A 20,226-nucleotide genomic window follows, 5' to 3' on the forward strand; every position below is an offset into this window, starting at 1 on the left:
AGGCATTGTATGAAAAAAAGCTAACTCCTGAGTTTTTGATATTAGCCATTCTGACTGGTATGAGGTAGAATCTCAGGGTTGTTTTAATTTGCATTTCCCTGATGACTAAGGATGCTGAACATTTCTTTGGGTGCTTCTCTGCCATATGACATTCCTCAGTTGAGAATTCTTTGCTTAGCTCTGTACCCCATTTTTTAAATATGGTTATTTGGTTTACTGGAATCTAACTTCTTGAGTTCATTATATATATTGGATATTAGCCCTCTATTGAATATAGGATTAGTAAAGATCATTTCCCAATCTGTAGGTTGGTGTTTTGCCCTGATGACAGTGTCCTTTGCCTTACAGAAGCTTTTCAATTTTATGAGATCCCATATTTCTACAGTTGATCTCAAAGCCTGGGCCATAGGTGTCCTGTTCAGGAAATATTCCCCTGTGTGATGTGTTTGATGCTCTTTCCCACTTTCTCTTCAATTAGATTCAATGTATCTGGTTTTATGTGGAGGTCCATGATCCACTTGGATTCAAGTTTTGTACAAGGGGAAAAGAATGGATGAATTTGCATTCTTTTACATGCAGAATGCCAGTAGAACCAGCACCATTTGTTGAAAATGCTGCCTTTTTTTCTACTAGATATTTTTTGGATTATTTGTCAAAGAACAAGTTACCATAGGTATGTGCATTTATATCTGGGTCTTCAATTCTATTCCATTCATCTACCTGCCTGTCTCTGTACCATGCGATTTTTATCACAATAGTTCTGTAATATATTTTAAGGTCATGGATGGTGATCCCCCTAGAATTTCTCTTATTGTTGAGAATAGTTTTTGCTCTCCTGGGTTTTTTGTTATTCCAGATGAATTTGAGAATTGCTCTTTCTAGCTCTGAAGGATTGAGTTGGAATTTTGATGGCAATTGCAATGAATCTGTAGATTGCTTTTGGTAAGATGGCCATTTTTACTATGTTAATCTTGCTGATCCATGAACATGTGAGATCTTCTCATCATCTGAGGTCTTCTTCAATTCCTGTGGAGAAAGGGGAACACTCCTCCATTGCTGGTAGGATTACAAGCTGGTACAAACACTCTGTAAATCAGTCTGGAGGTTCCTCATAAAATTGGACATAGTACTACCTGAGGACCCAGCTATACCACTCCTGGGCATAAACTCAAAAAAATGCTCAAACATATAACAAGGACACATGCTCCATTATGTATATAGCAGCCTTATTTATAATAGCCAGAAGCTGGAAAGAACCCAGATGTCCCTCAACAGAGGAATAGATACAGAAAATGTGGTACATTTATCCAATGGAGTACTACTCAGCTGTTAAAAACAATGATTTCATGAAATTCATAGGCAAATGGATGGAACTAGAAAATATCCTGAGTGAGGTAACCCAACCACAAAACAAAACAAAACACAAATGGTATGTACTCATTGATAAGTGGATATTAGCCCAAAAGCTCAGAATACCCAAGATAGAATTCACAGACCACATGAAACTCAAGAATATGGAAAACCAAAGTGTGGATGCTTCTGTCCTACTTAGACAGAGGAATAAAATAATCACTAGAGGGAGAGGGAGAAAGGCACTTGGTAGGGAGTAAAGACAGGGAAGGAAAATGAGTCAGGATCAGGTGTAGAGGATATTGGAGTAGATGTACAGAGGGTCAGGAAATTGAGCAGAGGTATGTAGCAATGGGGGATGGGAAACTGGGGGTAGCCAACAGATAACCCCAGATACCAAGAAAGCAAGATGCTCCCAGGACCCAACGGGGATGACATTAGCTAAAATACCCAACAAAGAGAAAAGAGAACCTGTAGAGACCATGCCCAGAGGTGAGGCAAGGCCCCTGGTTAAGGGACGGGGCCATGCACACATCTCAAAAATATTAACCCAGAATTACACCTGTCTAAAGAAAATATAGGAACAAAAATTGAAGCAGAGACTGAAGGAAATGCCATCCAGAGACTGCCCCACCTAGGGATTCATCCCATATGCAGACAAACCCAGGCATTACTGATGACGCCAAGAAGTGCTTGCTGAAAGGAACCTGGTATAGCTGTTCCCCGAGAGGCTATTCCAGAGCCTAAACAATACGAATTCAGATGCTTGCAGCAAGCCATTGGACTGAGCAAAGGGACCCCAGTGGAGGACTTAGGGGAAGGACTGACAGAGCTGAAGGGGTTTGCAAATCCACAGGAAGAACAACCATATCAACCAACCAGACTGACTAGAGCTCCCAGGGACTAAACCACCAATCAAAGAGTACACATGGAGGGACCTATGACTCCAGCTGCTAATATAGCAGAAGATGGCCTTGTGGGACATCAATGGAAGGAGAGGTCCTTGGTCTTGTGAAGACTCAATGCACTAATGTAGGGGAAAGCCAGGGTGACTAGGCGGGAGTGGGTGGGAGGGTGGGGGAGCACCCTTATAGAATCAGGGGGAGGGAGGGTGGGATAGGGGGTTTCCAGAGGAGAACCGGGAAAGGGGATAACATTTGAAATATAAATGAATAAAATATCCAATAAAAATTATATGTCTATATTTTTTAGAAGACTGTAACATGCTTTGATAATGCTCATCTTCCTATGATTCTCCTTCAACTCCCAGGTCCTTTGGTATACTAGTCTGCTCCTTCACTAACTTTACAATCACGTATATTTTTTATAAATTAGAAAAGAACCATGTGAAAGTATGTCTCTCTTAATGTGGCTCACTCATGGATCATGATTATCTTGAGTTCCATCCATATTCTTGCAAATGATGTAATCTTAATCTTTGTGACTGAATGACATGACATTTGCTCATGAGCATTTACAGACAAACACATATGCACAAGTGCACTATCAAAATAGCATTATATTGATTAATTAGGTACTGAGGCTGATTTCATAGCAAGACAGTTCTGAATAGTGGCAGGGCAAACATGGGTATTCAGATTTCTCCATTTTATATAATCCCTGTCAGGATAACCTTAAAATATATAAGTAACCCTTACATATTTATACATTTTACATTTTAATTTGTTTTGTTATATTCTTAATGATAGCCATTCCAAAGCGATAAGATTAAATCTTGATGAAGCTATAATTTTCATTTATCTTGAGGTGAACGATGATGAATATTTTTGTGTAATTATGATTTTAGTTATTATTTTAAGAATGCATATGCATTTCTTTTGTGCTTAATTTTGAGTTCTTGATATATATTATATATTAATCCCTTATCCCATGAATAGCTATCAGTTTTCTTGCTACTCTGTAAATTGCCTTTTATTCTGTTTGTTGTGAAAAAAATATTAAAAATTGTATGTACTTCTACATGCCAGTTTCTGTTGTTGTTTTACACCCTATTGCACCCTATCAGAAGAACCATAGGTTACATATGTCTTGCAGAGGACCAGTATTCAGTTCCAGACACCTGCATGGTGTCTCAGAACCATCCATAACTAGAGGTTCAAGGGATTTATGCCTCTTCTGAACTCTGTGCTCCTGGTCCCCAGTGGTTCACACATATACACCCAGATACACAAAGTCAGAATTAAATAGAGTTAAATAAATAAATGTCTTTGAAAAAAGGGAAAAATCCTCTTCTTGGTGAGAAAAAGAGAGGTGAACTAGGAAGAGTTCATAAGATTAATTAAGCAGTTTACTAGCGCTCCTACATTCAGGACAAATGCACATAATTTAGCAAAATAATTCAATGATACACAAATTGAAACTGATTAAAGATGAGGAAAATCGTGGAATTCTTCACACTGTGGAAATCAACAGCCCCTCAAAAGAAGAAAAAAAATACATAGAAAGCTAAGTCAACTTCAACCTGATTCATCTTCCTTGATGAATGTAACTATTTCATCAAATACCTATCACAAAATCCATATGACTATATATCTTCCTGTGGTAAATGAGATAGGAGATGTTGGGTTCCAACTTTTTAATGTCAGTTGGATCTGCCAGAAAATCTCGGCCGCCACTCCACATGGCAGTTTACTTCATGTCCTTTACCTTATACAGTGGAGGTGTCGGCCAAAGGAAAGGAGAAATCGTGATGTTTAGGTTAGTGCTTTACGACTTTGCGGATTGTAAGTTGATTCAGTTTTATTAAATGAAAATAGTAACTACAATGTATGACCTTAAAGTAAGTTATGAATGTCATTCTTGTCACACAGGATTAGACTAATACTAGTCAACCCTAAAATCATATAAACTGAATGAATTTACACAACAGAAGCTCTCTGAATCTGAGGTTCTTTACATGTAAAGGTACAGCATTGCTAAGTTTATAAATCAAAGAATTTTGTGGAGTTCCAGTGACAAGATAATTGGAAATAGTCACTGTGTAATATTATACAATGGAGTGTTCTTCCTGGTTTTGAGGCCAATCCATGGCCTACCTCTACAAGTTTCTTAGGAAGTGTAAACATACTCCACATGTTTCAAAGATGAATAATTTACCTAATGCTTTCTCACAGTCTCCAAGGGGAGGAACTATTACAATTTGTAAAAGGAAGCATAACATACTTGACTGTAGTGTACTCAGAGATGGGCTTCCCCAGTCATAAGCCTGGGATACCCCTGTCCTGATTCCCTGAGTGATGAGAGACAGACCATTATGAAGGGAAAAGGAAGTAGGCATGGTGGAGCTTCATGAGCTCATCTCATTTTTGTTTGAGCACTGACTTAGCTTCAATGACTCTGCATAAGTATGTGGTAGAACTCCGTTGCTACACCATGTGATGCTGGACTGATGGAAACTAACACATACACGTCAGTGCTTCACATTAGACAGAAGCAGATCCAAATGTCTGAGAAAGTAGTAACCAAAGTGCATTTCATACACACTTGAATAATACTGAAACTTTGGTAGCTCAATGTCACATGTAGAAAAAAATGTAAAAAAAATGGAACATCTGCCTATTTTTATAATTTGATAAGGGATGATTATTTTCAAGTTACTTTGAAAAAGCAAATTCATTATAATATGAAATGTCATTAAATTAATTGTAGTGATGTAAAGTGTAATTAAATCTGTAAACGGTTATTAATAAGAAACTATTTGGAGATGAGAAAAATATCTCAGGCGGTAAAATGCTTGTCTTGCAAATACCAGGGTGTAAGTTCAGTTCTCAGATTCCATGTTTATAAACTAGGGCATAATGGTATGTATTTCTAATCAATAACTCAGAGAGGAAAAAAAATAAAGCAATTGCTTTACTCTAAAGATGATCTGTCAATTGAACTAAAAGAAAACAATCATTCCAGTTAGTATAAAAAAAACACCCAAGAATATTTGCTTGTCCTGGTTGCCTCATGGGAGACATTTCACTACTATACAGAAAGAAAATGTTTTCAGTTTCATGCCTGTGCCTCTAGAAAAAAATTCCTATCTTTCACCAGCTCCTGCAGCTTGACAAAATTGGCTTTAATTTTACATATAATAAATTTATACTAACTTTCTAATTTTGTAGGAATTAACAACTTTAAAGATTAAAGGTTTATTATTCAGAAATAAATGCAAGGTACTGATTGCAAAAACAAACAGAATTGCCAAGCATCATCAGATGAGATTTTTAAACAGGAAAAAAGAACACAAACACGAATTGTACCTGGGAATAATGAAGCATGGTTTGAACTGATGTTCCTGCAGGAGCCTGTCCTGCCTACACATCAAAACGACTCTAGAAGAGAGGAAAACATAACTAGCGTCTTTCTACGAATGTGAAAGTTTAAAATAGTATTTTAAAACTGTCCTACTTCTGTGACTCAAACTGACTGAATCAACTTAAAATGTAAGTTTTTTGTGTTTCATATGATAGTATTTGATGGGTACATTTTCTGGAAAAAGTCTTAAACTGGATGAGGTGTGATTATTCATATGAGATTTTTTTAAAGAAGATATTCAAGTAAAATAATTATAATTTATTTGTATATGGTATTTATATATATGTTCATATATAATATAGATGAAATTTTGTACATAGTCCTATTTGTAACTTTATAAATTGTATGTAAATTGTCACACTTTATCACATGAGTTATTCATATTATACACAGTAGCTTAAGATATTCTATACTTAAGGGTATGGATTTGGGTGAGATGGTAAGTGGATGGACCTGTGAGGACTTGGGGAAGGGGAAACCATAATTAGAATATACTACATTAAAAAACTTATTTTTAATACAAAGAAAGCAATAATTCTATATTATGTAAAAAATAGAGTTCTCAATTAAATTGTTCACCTATCAAGGTGACAGCCATATAACAGAATGATCTGAAGCAAAACTCAGTCATACCTCATTGATATTTTTAGGATTATATACAAATAGCAAAGTAAGTAAATTATTACAAACTGGTCAAATTATCTTACGCTGACACAAAAACTGCACCAAAAATATTTCGCAACTAGAAAATACGTCTTTTTCTCCAAAGAGTACCTACAAAGAACATGAGTAAAGAACACACAGAACCTGGAGAATAAATGTTATGTACTTAACAATGAGGACAGAGGGAAGGTATGCTAATCGCAGATCAACATTTTAATGTATCAAAAAGCATTTAGGTGATTTGGTTCACTATAGCATGACTCTATACAAAGCTAAGGAAAGTTCCCACCAAAAAATAGTACACACTTAAAACAATTCTAATCGGCTTCATCAGGTCAATCCCTTTAAAGTTCCAAATAATCAGAGACTCCTCCGTCTGACCTGTCTGCGAGGTTGAACCAATCCTGTTTGTAGGACTTGTCATTATTTGACACACTCATAACTTACTAATAAGGAAAACTCTATCACCCTCAGAGCACAATGAGACTGCATTGAATATGTTATCCCATATAAAACTGGAGAGTGGAAATAAGGAGATAAGAAATTATGTGAAGGACATTTGAAGAAAGAAAGGCTGAGAGGCTGAAAAATTTCAAATTTGATGCCAACCTTCAAAAACCCCATGTATGAAAGGATAACCAAATTGTAAATATAGTCCTTCTAGACTTCCCAAAACACTCTACAGTCAAACACACACCAAGACACATTGCAGTCAAACCCACACGAAGACAAGCTCCAGTCAAGCCCCAACTACACCAAGATACTCTACAGCCAAATCTACATTATGCCAAGGCATACTACAGCCAAACTTACACTACACTAAGATACGCTGTGATCAAATTGTCGAAAGGCAAAGAATCCTGGGTAACTGAAGCAGCTACCCACACACTAAGCATCTCAGTGTGACTATGATCTATAATCAGGAACCACAGAGGTCCACAGACAGGAAACCGACACATTTAACTCTCTGAAATAAAATATGGTTCACCATGACCTCCAGATGCAGTAAATCACACTTAAGATACAAAACAATAACAAGATGTCCCAAGACATGCAGTAACTAACAAAATCTATGCCATTAGCATAGAAGGCCTACAAGGACGAAAACAAACAAAACAAATAAGCCACTTCAAGATAAAATGAATAACTCCAAAGGCAATAATGAGTGAAGCTTGTGTTGGTGCGGACTTGACTGTAGCAGGTGTCTCACTGTGGGTTTGACTGTAGCATGTCTTGGTGTGGGTTTGACTGTAGCATGTCTTGGTGTGGGTTTGAATGTAGCGTGTCTTGGTATAGTGTGGGTTTGATTGTTAACATGTCTTGCTGTGGGTTTCACTGTGCTGTGTCTTGGTGTGGATTTGACAGTAGCATGTCCTAGTGTAATGTGGGTTGGACCGTGGGGTTTCTTGCTGTTGGTTCGACTCCAGTGTGCTTCAGTGAGTCTGAAGAGACTACATTCATCCTCTTGTATAGAGAAGAATTGTAAGTGTTGTGAACCGCGTCAACATCACGCCAGCCCCTGTCCTCTTATGCGAATGGCAGGGATGGGAGGAGGGGATAGGGGTTTTGTAGAAACTGGGAAGGGGAATAACGTTTGAAAGGTAAATAAATAAAATAACCAATAAAAATTCAATATGAAAGACAGACAGTGGTGATGCATACCTCTAATGCCAGCACTGGGGAGGCAGAAATAGCCAGATCTCTGTGAGTTTGAGGCCAGCTTGGTTTACAGAGTGAGTTCCCAGACAGCCAGGGCTACATAGAGAAAACCTGTGTTGAAGAAAGAAAGAAAGAAAGAAAGAAAGAGAGAAAGAGAGAAAGAGAGAAAGAGAGAAAGAGAGGAAGAGAGAGGGGAGAGAGAGGGGGAAGGGAGGGAAGAAGGAAGGAAGGAAGGAAGAAAGGAGAAAAAGAAAGGAAGGAAGGGAGGGAAGGGAAGGATGGGAAGGAAGGAAGAAATGAATGAATGAATGAAAGAAAAATACAGGAGACATATTTTCACAAGGTAAAGTATGTAAGTAAAAAAAAACAGGAAACTAAATGCATTTTTAAAAACTGATTAAGATGACAAGACAGAGCCTCTTAAAACTCAGCTGGGCTCTGGCCGAGCTGCACTGTGGCCAAGAGGGATACTGAGCTGTGAGAAGAGCAGGAGAGAACATCAGCATCTCCACTCCTCGAGCTTCTTTCTAGCTTTGAAAACTCTAAATGCATGGTTATTTCTGGCAACATGCTATACGTTTACAAACCTTGGTCATGGCTGTTCTCATGGGTGCAATCGTGCAGACAAGTCCTGATATGTATTTCACAGTTGCAACAGGACCCAGTAAAATTTTTTTTGATCTTCTGAGCCAATTGAGGATTTGTTGCAAATGCTCCAGAGCCTGAAAAAAATAAGATTACAATTAATTTACTAGTGTTGTGTCTAATTTCTTAAAATATAATTTAACTTTATTTCTATGCCTATAAATATTTTTCCCACAGGTATGTGTATGCAGCAAGTATGTGCATGGTGCCTGAGAAGGCCAGAATATAAGAAGGGGCATTTGTAATATGAGTTACGGACAGTTGTGAGATGCCATATGGATACCAAGTATTGAGCCTCGGTCCTCTGGAAAAGTGGACTGTGCTCTTAACCACTGAACCATTCTTCCACTTCCTGGTGTTCCTTCTAGATTCAAATCATCAAGTCATTGGCTAGTTCACAGCTATGATTAAATATGTGTACTTTCTCATATGTTACAAGGCTCTCTGGTAATTCTTGTCTAAAGTACCTACGTGTGCACCATTGAGTTAATTTCTTTTAATTGTTATCACAATAGTAATTGGTTTGTAGTGCTTAACTTGACATTCATGGTACTTTTAAAATAAAGAATAATTAGAAAAACAAGGACTTCATGAAATTCGCAGGCAAATGGATGGAACTTGAAAATATCATCCTGAGTGAGGTAACCCAGTCACAAAAGAACACAATGGTATGTACGCACTGATAAGTGGATATTAGCCATAAAGAAGTTCGAATTACCAACTATACAACTCACAGACCATATGATAGCCAAGAAGAAAGATCACACCAAAGTGTGAATGCTGCCATCCTACTCAGAAGAAGGAACACAGTCTCTGAGAACTAGAGGGAGAGAGGGACCTGGGACAGGGAGAGGAGAGGAAGTGGGGAAGAGTGACAGTTCAGATGTGGGAGGAGATGGGGGAGAAGTACAGAGGGTCAGGAAATTGAAGTAGGTGTGTAGAAGTGACAGAGGAGGAACTTGGAGTAGCCACTAGAAAGTCCCAGATGTCAAGGACCCAAGAGGTTCTCGGGACCCAACAGGGAGGATATTAACCTAAATACCCAGAAAAGGGGAGAGAGAACCCATAGAGACCATATCCAGTGGATAGGCATGGCCCTGGGTGAGGGATGGGACCACCCATCCACCTCAAAAATATTAATCCGGAATTGCTCCTGTCAAAAGGAGATGCAGGGTCAAAGAGTGGAGCAGAGACTGAAGGAAAGGCCACCCAGAGACTGCCCCACCTACGGATCCATCCCATCTGCTGACACCAAACCCAGACAGTATTACTGATGCCAAGAAGTGCTTATTGACAGGAGCCTGGTATAACAGTCTCTTGAGAGGCTCTGCTAGAGCCTGACCAATACAGATGTGAATGTACACAGAGAAACATAGGACTGAGTGTGGAGACCTCAATATAGAAATTAGGGCAAGGCCTTAGAAGCTGAATGGGTTTGCAATCCCATAGGAAGAACAACTATGTCAACCAACCAGATGCCCCCTGCTTCCCAAGAGATCCCAGGGACTGAACCACCAACCAAAGAGTACACATGGAGGGACCCATGGCTCCAGCTGGAAACATAGCAGAGGATGGACTTCTCAGGCATCAATGGGAGGGGAGCCCCTTGGTCCTGTGGAGGCTAGATGACCCAGAAGAAGGGAATGCTAGGGCATTGAGGCAGGTGTGGGTAGGCAGGAGGGGGAGCACCCTCATAGAGGAAGGGGGAGGGGGACGGGATAGGGGGCTTGTGGAGGGGAAACTGGGATGGGGGATAACATTTGAAATGTAAATAAATAAAATAACCAATAAAATGGGGAAGGGGGAGAAAAGGAAACCTTTTCTGCACGTATTTTCAGTACTTTTCCTGTCCTCATTTGGCTTCTCTTTCTGTGATGCAAACACTGATTAAAACCAACTTGAGAAAGAATGGGCTTATTATTTATTTATTTATTTTAATTTATTTATTTTTACAAATTATCAAGGAAACCCCAGGAAAGATTTCAGGCCAGGAGCCTGGAGGCCAGGACTGATGACAGAGGCATGCTACTTACTGGCTTGCTTGCTGTGGCTTGCTCAGTCACCTCTCTCATAGAGACTGGGTTCAACTGTAAAGGGATGACATCATCCATAGGGGTATGGACCCCCACCTAAGAATTTCTAAACACTGAGACAATGTCATTTCCAAAAGAGAAAACTATATCCAGAAGAATTTATGAAGGCTTTAAGATAAAAATATCAGATGATTAGAGTGTTTCCCAACATACCAAGAAGGGTGCCCTGGGAATGGCCCACATAGTAAATTTGTTTCTGTCCTGTTATATTCACAACAAAGTCAGTGGTAGCCGGAAGATCATATTTTATGTGTTGACCATAACTGTGACACAGATGAACATAGTGTATTAATTGTCCATTAAGAGTTAAAAGTTACACTTTAAAAGTTAAAACAAGGGGCTGGGGATTTAGCTCAGTGGTAGAGCGCTTACCTAGGAAGCACAAGGCCCTGGGTTCGGTCCCCAGCTCCGGAAAAAAAAAAGTTAAAACAAGAACTTAAGAAGTCTTTCACCCAGATGTAGATCTTTCCTGAGAGACACAGCCAGAATACAGCAAATACACAGGTGAATGCCAGCAGCAAACCACCAAACTGAGAACGGGACCCCCGTTGAAGGAATCAGAGAAAGGACTGGAAGAGTTTGAAGGGGCTCGAGACCCCATATGAACAACAATGCCAAGCAACCAGAGCTTCCAAGGACTAAGCCACTACCCAAAGACTATACATGGACTGACCCTGGGCTCCAGGGTAGCAATGAATAGCCTAGTAAGAGCACCAGTGGAAGGGGAAGCCCTGGGTCCTGCCAAGACTGAACACCTAGTGAACGTGATTGTTGGGAGGAGGACGGTAATGGGGGGAAGATGGGGAGGGGAACACCCATATAGAAGGGGGGAGGGGGAGGGTTAGGGAATAACAATCGAAATGTAAATAAGAAATACTCAAGTTAATAAAGATTAAAAAAAAGAAAGAAGTCTTTCACTTGAGTAATGATGATGCAAAAAGGTTCAATACAGTTTTAAGGAAAAATAAACGTAAATATTTGTGTTCCTTACCTAAAAGCCCAGAATTCTTTAGAATCTGGTTCTAGGTGCACATGTTTCCTGGCATAAGTATTACCTCTGCTGTTCCCCAGCCACACATCTGCCAGAAAAAACCCAGGCTGCTGCTGGGAGGGTTGACCAGCCAAATGGAAGCAGAGAGAGCCCATCCATGCTGCAAATACACTGCAGGCTTTGGAACTAAAAACCAAAGAGAAAAAAATCCTTGTTATTTATAATTGTTTTCAAGCATACAAAATAATGGGCTTATTAGAACATTTTATAATTAAGAACTGTAATTTTAGCCTATTTAAGCCTCCATTAACACCTCTTCGATTCCTTATTTCCTTTCTGGGAAATATTTAATAACATGAATTCGAGTCACCATTATATACTGACATCCACCAAAGAAGTGTTCATGGGTCATTACACTTTTATCTGTAAGCAGATGGTTTTATTTTTTATTGTAAGGCAGTCATTACACCTGTGGGGTCCCATGTTTCCTTCTTTTCCTATCCCTTGAATAAATATGAATTTCCTTATTGGAAGTTTTCTACTTCTAAAATTAATGAATTATATTCTCTTCTAGTAGACTTTAGTCATATGAAAAGTAAAATGTATACATATACAAATGCTTTGACATACAAAGATTTATGCATAGATTATTTAATATCTAACACTATGATAAAATTCTGAACTTGAACATGACCTTTGTGATCTGAGGTTCTAGATGGAGACATGAGCTGGGTGTTACTATCAGAAATAGCATGAATTCCTCCTTTCTGCAGGGTCAATGTGCTGGGCCTTTCTCATCAGGTTCTGAACTCCCACCCTGTCCAGAAAGCTTAATTCACAAAGTAAGTTTTGTTTGTCCTAGCTATCATGGCATTCAGTGTGAGTCAGTTGTCATTCAGACCCTCAGCATTGGCTATCTGCATCCCTGAGGCCCGAGAGTCCTTATAATAGGTGATTGACAAGAAAGCTTCTGCATAGAGCATATTTGACTGAAGAGGTGAATGGTTGCAACGTTTCTTTCCTCATCCATATCTTACCTAAATTACCAGACTCATTCTTCCCCCGTGGAATTCTGTAAACTGGGAGGATGTAGCCATCTTGAGTCACCACCTCATATTCCTCATATATATATAAACCCAGTAGGAAATTATCTCACTCTAAACAGAGAAGAGAAAGCACATACACTTTCACTAGTTAATAAGCCAAATTAATTTCATTAATTTGCTCATAGGCACTTTTATAATTTATTAAAGTACAAATTCTTTATAGAGCAAGGTAGCAAGTCCTATGTAAAGATAACCTTCAGATTGTGACGAGCATAAAATGAAGAGTAAATTACTAGTGACAAAATTGTTGAAACTATGTTCATTAATGCTGAAATTAACTTACAACATTCATATTGGCTTCAGGATTCCTGGGTCTTGGTTTGAATAAACAAAATATACCTCCAAATATATGGATAAGGTACATTGTTCTCAGTAGCCGCCCCATGTTAAACCTGCTGGGAAATAGTTGTTAGCAAGATTACTGTATGTCTGAGTGTGAACTTTCATTATGAGGTGCACATGATGCTTGCCAATCACCTCCCTTACAGTTGGTTATACCTTCTAAACAGCTCTTAGAAGTAACTTTATACATCTCAAATGTCAGATTAGATGGAATTAAACATAAAAGTCACCCATGTTTACTCTTGCCCTTCATGAAAATTTAAACAGATACAGGCCATTGTGCTCATTGCAAACATTAGCCAAAATGACTAGCTATGACTAGATTAGTCCTGTCTTCATCCAGAACATAGTCAAAGCCTTTTACAATTTAACAACAGAATAAGGGTAAGTGTAACAATAAACAATAAAGGGAAAACAGCGCAAGGTTAGGGAGAAAGGCAGAGTAACCATCCTCATGAAGTGGGTACTTGTAGGAACTAAGAACTTGGATTTGTCATTCCCGTCTTGCTGGTGTTCTGGTCTTTCTGACCGCACCACAGACATCACACTGATAGTTTTAGAATGTACAAAAATACACACAATTTCAGAAGGACAAATATTGATAACAAAAGAGTACATTGTTTTCAATCTCTTCTGGGTACTTTCTACAGAGAATCTTATTGAAGTATCACTCTGTGCACAGTGTGGTAAAGTAACACATTCAAAAATTTTAAATGATTGACTCCACCATTGAAAGAGATCCCAGAGACAGCACACTCGGTATAGCCTGGTTTTCTGCCCTGAAACAAATACAGTTTAGCATAGTCTCTTCTGTTTTGTTCTTTTTAAGTTCCTTAATATTGAGGCTATCAAGAAAAGAGGAAGAAAGGCATGTTATTAAAATAAAATATATATTTCTATTTTTGATTCCATAGAGTCAAGGTAGTAAATTTCAATTGAGTGTCTTTAAGGTAGACATTTCACTTATGAATGCATTCATGGTAAATTGAAATTGGTCAGGCCTAAAAATCCCAGAGCACATATTCACTGCCACCAAACGTGAAGCTTTTAGGTTTCCTAGAGCGGAAAGGGAATTACAATTCTCTTTTTCCTTAGTGGTCCAATAAATATTTGCATGAATGTGTTTTTTTGGATGACCTTTCCTTAAAATGTGTTAGCTGCTACTTTTGCAGTTAACTCAGGTAATTGTCAAATATGAAATTAAATATTACATAAGCCTGGAAGATGGTCATGGTTCTGACACATCCTCAAAGCCTCAGGGACTCCGTGACAGGCCACTTGATAAAACCCTTCTTCCTGTTATCCTGCTTCCATGAATGGTTCTCATTGTAACTACCATGAATGCTCTTTCTTCTTTTCATGGGAGAATCATAACTGATGAAGATGGATCTTTGTTGCAACCAGAAATATGATACTCTGTTGTATTTAGAAAGATTTAGCCTGAGCAATTTTAATCTAATTTAATCAAAAGCTGTTGAGGTTTGTCATAGATACAGTTATAAAATAATGCTTAAAAGTTTTGTAAACTTGAACAAAGTCAAATGCTTAGGCATTTTTTCTATGACTTGACTAAATGCAAAATACTCTTAAAATCTGGGAATCATCTTCAAAATATATGAATGACAAAGTATTAGTTGCCAACATGCATGAAGATACCCATGAATTCATTAGTTATAAACAGAACTTGAAGAATAAACTAAGAACCAGCATATCAAAGTCGCATGGAAAATGCCAACAATTGCATTTTTATTTTTAATATAAACTGACATAACTTCTTATTTTATGTCATAATGGCACTATCCACTAAAAGTAAGATAGAAAAAGCTTTCCTAAGATATTTCCACCCTTGTATTCCTAGAAAGTAATACACACACACACACACACACACACACACACACACACACACACACACACATACACGTGCATGCGACAGGAAATATGTGCTCTTCTTTGGATATGGTCTGTGTCCTGGGGGTCCATTGTGCAGAAAATTTGGTCTCTTGAGTTTCGGTGAAAATTTTGTGGACCTGATAGACCCTAGGGGAAAATCATTACAAGGGGGTACCAACATTGTACCAATTAATTCTGAAAAAGTAGAAAGAATCAAGTCTAATTGGTATTTTTTACACGTGAATGCTTGTTATTTAAAATAATGATGTTAAAGACTAGCCCATACTCAACTTTTGACTCCTGGTTCATCGTGAGAAATCTTCTACATAAATATCTACTTTTTTGTGACAAGTGGCATAGTGTGCTGACACTCATGGCAATATGCTGGGGACATTGAAAAGTAATGCCTAGGGTGTGGTTGACAGTAGAAAATAATGGCTTAGTAAAAATGAAAACTGAGAAAACATGGAATAGACTAGTATGAGAGGACAGAATTCATTCTGTAGACATTACAGTTATAGGAGAATATTCGTTTACACAGAGGTTGCAACTAAAGATGGCTAGAACCATGGTTTCAGACAAGGAAATAGATTTGTCCTGGGGTTTTGGTATGAGATATTTTAAAGACTTGAAGAAAGGACAAATGGAGAACAAAAACTCTGTAACTGAACCATAGAAAAAGAGGCACAAGAGATTTTCTTAGCAATTAACTAAAGAGGCAACAAGAAATCACTTTGGTAATGTGAGGAGGACTCTCAGTAACTTAGCAACTTGCTCAATTGTTTGATTTCAAGTGTGATGACCTGAGAACTCACATTTGAACATAGTGGTCAGCAGCTTTATGTAACCTGTGGGGTGAAGGAGGTAGAGACAGAGATGCATGGACGCTTGCTGGTTGGCTATGACACCTACTTAATAAATGTTCAGGTGAATAAAAGACTGTGTCTCAAATAAAAATCAAAAGGCAGCTCAGACATTCACACCCAAATGCACAAATAGCACATGTGCATATACACACATAGAAACATAAAGAAACCAAAAAAAAATGTAGCTGATTCTCTCCGTGTGATGTGCGTGTGTGTGTATATATATATGTCTCTCTGACTCTCTCTCTCTCTCTCTCTCTCTCTCTCTCTCTCTCTCTCTCTCTCTCTCTCTCTCTCTCTCTCTCTCAGGTTTAGGGTTGGAGCTCTCCCAGTCTGAGCTACCCAAGTACCAGAACTGTGTGAGGTATAGGAAATTTTTTTTATCAATGTTGCAGGACATACCCACTGAGCACCTGAAATAGCTGGTTTTATGCATCTGTGTAACTCGGGCTTTCACTGTTGGACATCTACCTAAGAAAGCCAATTTTAAGAAGAAAGGAACTATTTAGGCTCAAGGTGTCGAGGGTTGAGTCTGCCATCTTCTGGCTCCCTTGCTTTTGAGCCACAATGAGGTATACATTTACTACTCTAACTTTTGTGAGGCTGTGCATGCTAGGCAAATGTTTCTGTACTACATGACATCTGGGCCTCATTCATGTCTTCTTTGCTACTTTATACATGAATACATTTTCAGTCCTTGGTCACAAATATTTGAATGGTGACTGGTGGTAGCAGTATCACTGTTTGATTTAATTTTAAAATAGTAAGGAATGCAGTAAAATAAATACACAAAATAGTACAGTAGAAAGAGGCAAAACATATTAATGTTTCGACTTTTCTTTTATCAAGCATTTTTACAACACCTGATATTATAAAATAGCATATATTATGTATTTGTGAATCCTGACATAAATCCTTTGTCTTCTAAATATTATTATTTTTCTTTCTGTCTTGACTCCTTTCATTCATACACAAAATTTAGTGTCAAAATTAATTCTCCTTGGTACCAATTCCCTGTGTCAGGATTCTTTCCCAAGATACTTCCCATTTTCATAATTTTGCAAATATTTTTATATTCATTTCCTCCAACATATCTTTTCTTGTATTTATTAAATTATATTCAATAAAACAACTACAAATAGATCAAAAATATCTCAGTGACCTTTCCCATGGAATGGATGCAAATTGAAAGTTATTTTTCTACTTTTTAGTTTGTTCAGGAAGATGTTTATAGCACATGGGAATACTTAACATACTAGTCACTGCTTCAAGCAATTCTGAGAACAAGAAGGAAATCTGAACTCCGAAGATGGTTTTACTTTCTACTCATGGATGTTTTCAAAATGCATACCATTAAAGTAAATCATAGGAAAACTATTTCAGACTGATTTGGTGACTTTGAGCTCAGCATTTTGTGAGACAACCTGTGGCAAAGCCATTACTTTCATACAATACAACACACTAAACGACCGTGTTCCTCAAATAGAGCATCTAGAACACTGCCACGTATCAAAACTTCCCACGAACATCAAGTTTAGTTTTCTAGCCCACTGTAAGTTTCTTGTGTGTTTCCAAATGATTCTGATATTGGGCTAAATGGGACATTTGAAAGCAAGTGTGCTATCCTATCTAAGTTTCCACACTCCAGGCAACAGTCCCTGAGCCATCTTGAAAGCTATTTGTCTCCGAAAATGATATACGATGGCCATGAGGCTCTCTTTTTCTAACAAAGGAAAATTAAAGAGCATGGCTTTGCTCTATCTTAAATCTTTGTCATTTCGAGATGATCTGCTTAGGAAGCACATTTTCAATCCTGATGAATCCGTTGTTTCAAAGCAGACCCACAGGAAATTCCAATTACCCAGATAATCTAGGATAGCTTATTTGAAAATACTTGTTGCATGAGGACCTCAGACCTACCTTTTATTCTATGGACAATACAAAAATAAACCTGGAAGTGTAGAATAGTCGATTTGGGTGGAAGAATGACGGAAGACGATGTGAGTGCGGAAAGATCAGAAGGGGCAGAGGTAAGGAGAATAAGAACGAGGGATAGAGAACTGTGCGCATGAGGTGTCCTGATAAAACTCATTTTTTTTTCGGAGCTGGGGACCGAACCCAGGGCCTTGCGCTTCCTAGGTAAGCGCTATAACCACTGAGCTAAATCCCCAGCCCCAAAACTCATTTTTGTATGTGAAACAAAAATAAATAGAAACTCATAGAGGAACAGATAATAATGAGCATTTTTGTCATAATGAGGTAATAAGCAACCACAAATGTCTGCAGTATGAGTGGATTCTTGTGACTCTGATTCACAGACTTCATCAGGCAGCAACAGTATTCCACGAAGCGTACACAACCTTATTCGCGTCTAACAGTATCCTGTAGTGATGGGGCTCTTGGCTATGCATCTAAACGGACACTATGCAATATGCTACTGATGCCTTTGCAAAGATTTCAGCGAGCACCTTGACTGCCCACCTGGTTGTGGTTATAATGAAGTGACAAATGGCAATGTTCGAGCTAGTCAAGGTGGTGAAAGTTTAACGCATTCTCAAAGGGGACTGAGAAACAGCTTCTCAGCCAATCGGTGTTCTGTAATTCCTCAGTCATCCTGCCCCATTCAGAAACTACTTCGCTGAACCCCACTGAGCACAGAACAATTTTATAAACAACAATGACGCTAAATAAATCGAACCACAAACTGTCGCCATCCTCCTCTGAAAAGAAGCAATGTAAGGTGAACATTCACTTGGTGACGCTTTCTAATTACACTTCAGATCCCAATACTAAAACAAAACAAAGATTAACAGCTCCAAAAAGCAACTAAATTGATTAAAAGCATAACATGCTTTCCCTACCATTCTCTTTTGAAAAACAAACATTTTTTTGCTTGTCACATCTCTCTGAAATGTTTCATCCTGATATTAGGAGCAAATTCTATACATATACTATTTTTTTTAGGAAAATAAATGGCTTTTAAGATGGCCGAATAACTGCAAACTTCTCTGCAATCCATCACAGAAACTGATCTCACTTTGGGTCTTTTAGATTAGGCATCCCATGATCCAATTCTTCCTTGAGCACTTGACAGGATATTCCTGCTCCTAGATTAACACTTGCTCCTAGAAATTCCTAAACTCCTTGACAGAGCTCTGGACACTGGAGAAGCTTTCCTGGAGGAGTAGATGAGCTGCAGTATCTGGGAAAACTCAAGAGGAGGCAGATATCACTTCTCAGACTCCATTACTCTGTTCTTGTATATATTAATAACAACACAAACACAACGATTCTACCTTCACATGACATGTGAATAGTTAACGTTTTCTCTAGTAATTATTTATAAGGGGTACTGTATTTGGAAGATACATATATATTTTTTTCTAATAACCATATCCATGTTTACAAAAAAGAATCATAGGAGAAACGTACCCTAGTAGAAGCAGTAGAATCCCAAATTTTCCACACTGCCTACAGATCAGTATACTGCTTATTTGTGTGTGACACTCTTCCTGGTGAGACATGAACAAATGTCTACTTTCCCTAGATAGGAAACAACGAACTGAAGTACAGATGCCACCACAGTCGAACTTGGTGAACCATTAAGTTTTATTGGGGTTATTTATAAAAGCCAAAGTGGCACAGAGTTAGCTACATCACTCAAATCCCACAGCATGGGTGACAGCTCACAAACCGGGACTGCACTGCATAACTTGCAGCAGCTCCACGGTCTTGAGAATATTTTTTTTTCTAGAATGTTCATTGGTAGGAGTTTCTTGCAGGCAGCTCAGTTGATCTCTGCCTTTGCCACATGACTCAGTCTGTGTGAAACTATGTCTTAGAGACCCTTATAGCTTATATAATTGAGAAATGAGGAACTTAGTGAATCTTTCCAGTTTTAGGGATTTTTTTTTGTAGCCTTTGAGTTGTTTCTTTTCTGTGCCTGCTGCCTCTGTCTTTGTGAGTTTACAAGTACATCCATCGAGCAGTGTTTAGAAGACCTTGTTTTCTTGGTGTTCTCTATTTGTCCTGGCTTTTACATTCTTCTGAAGTTTCCTGAGCTCTGAGGGGAGGTATTTGAGAGAGACATCTGGACTCTCTCATCCAAGATCTCTCATCCTCTGCATGTTGTCTGACTGCGGGTCTCTGCATATGTTCCCATCTGCTCCAGGAGGAAGATGATGGCTGAGAAAAACACTGGTCTGCTTCCCTGGCAGGCATGACTGTCAGGTTTCCAGGGAATGCTCCAGAAGTTGACATCTGAAGCAAAGGGATTGTGTTGTGATACTGTAGAAAAA

At 38.4% G+C, this 20,226-nt stretch overlaps 1 pseudogene; it reads right to left on the reverse strand.

Annotated features, from left to right (window-relative positions):
* Window positions 1-7,465: 7,465 nt before the first annotated feature.
* Window positions 7,466-13,215, reverse strand: LOC148007900 (tear acid lipase-like protein; annotated as a pseudogene).
* Window positions 13,216-20,226: the final 7,011 nt, after the last annotated feature.

Source organism: Rattus norvegicus, chromosome 1 (genome assembly GCF_021556685.1).
Source record: "Rattus norvegicus strain SHRSP/BbbUtx chromosome 1, alternate assembly SHRSP_T2T, whole genome shotgun sequence".
In the NCBI taxonomy this organism is placed as follows: domain Eukaryota; kingdom Metazoa; phylum Chordata; class Mammalia; order Rodentia; family Muridae; genus Rattus; species Rattus norvegicus.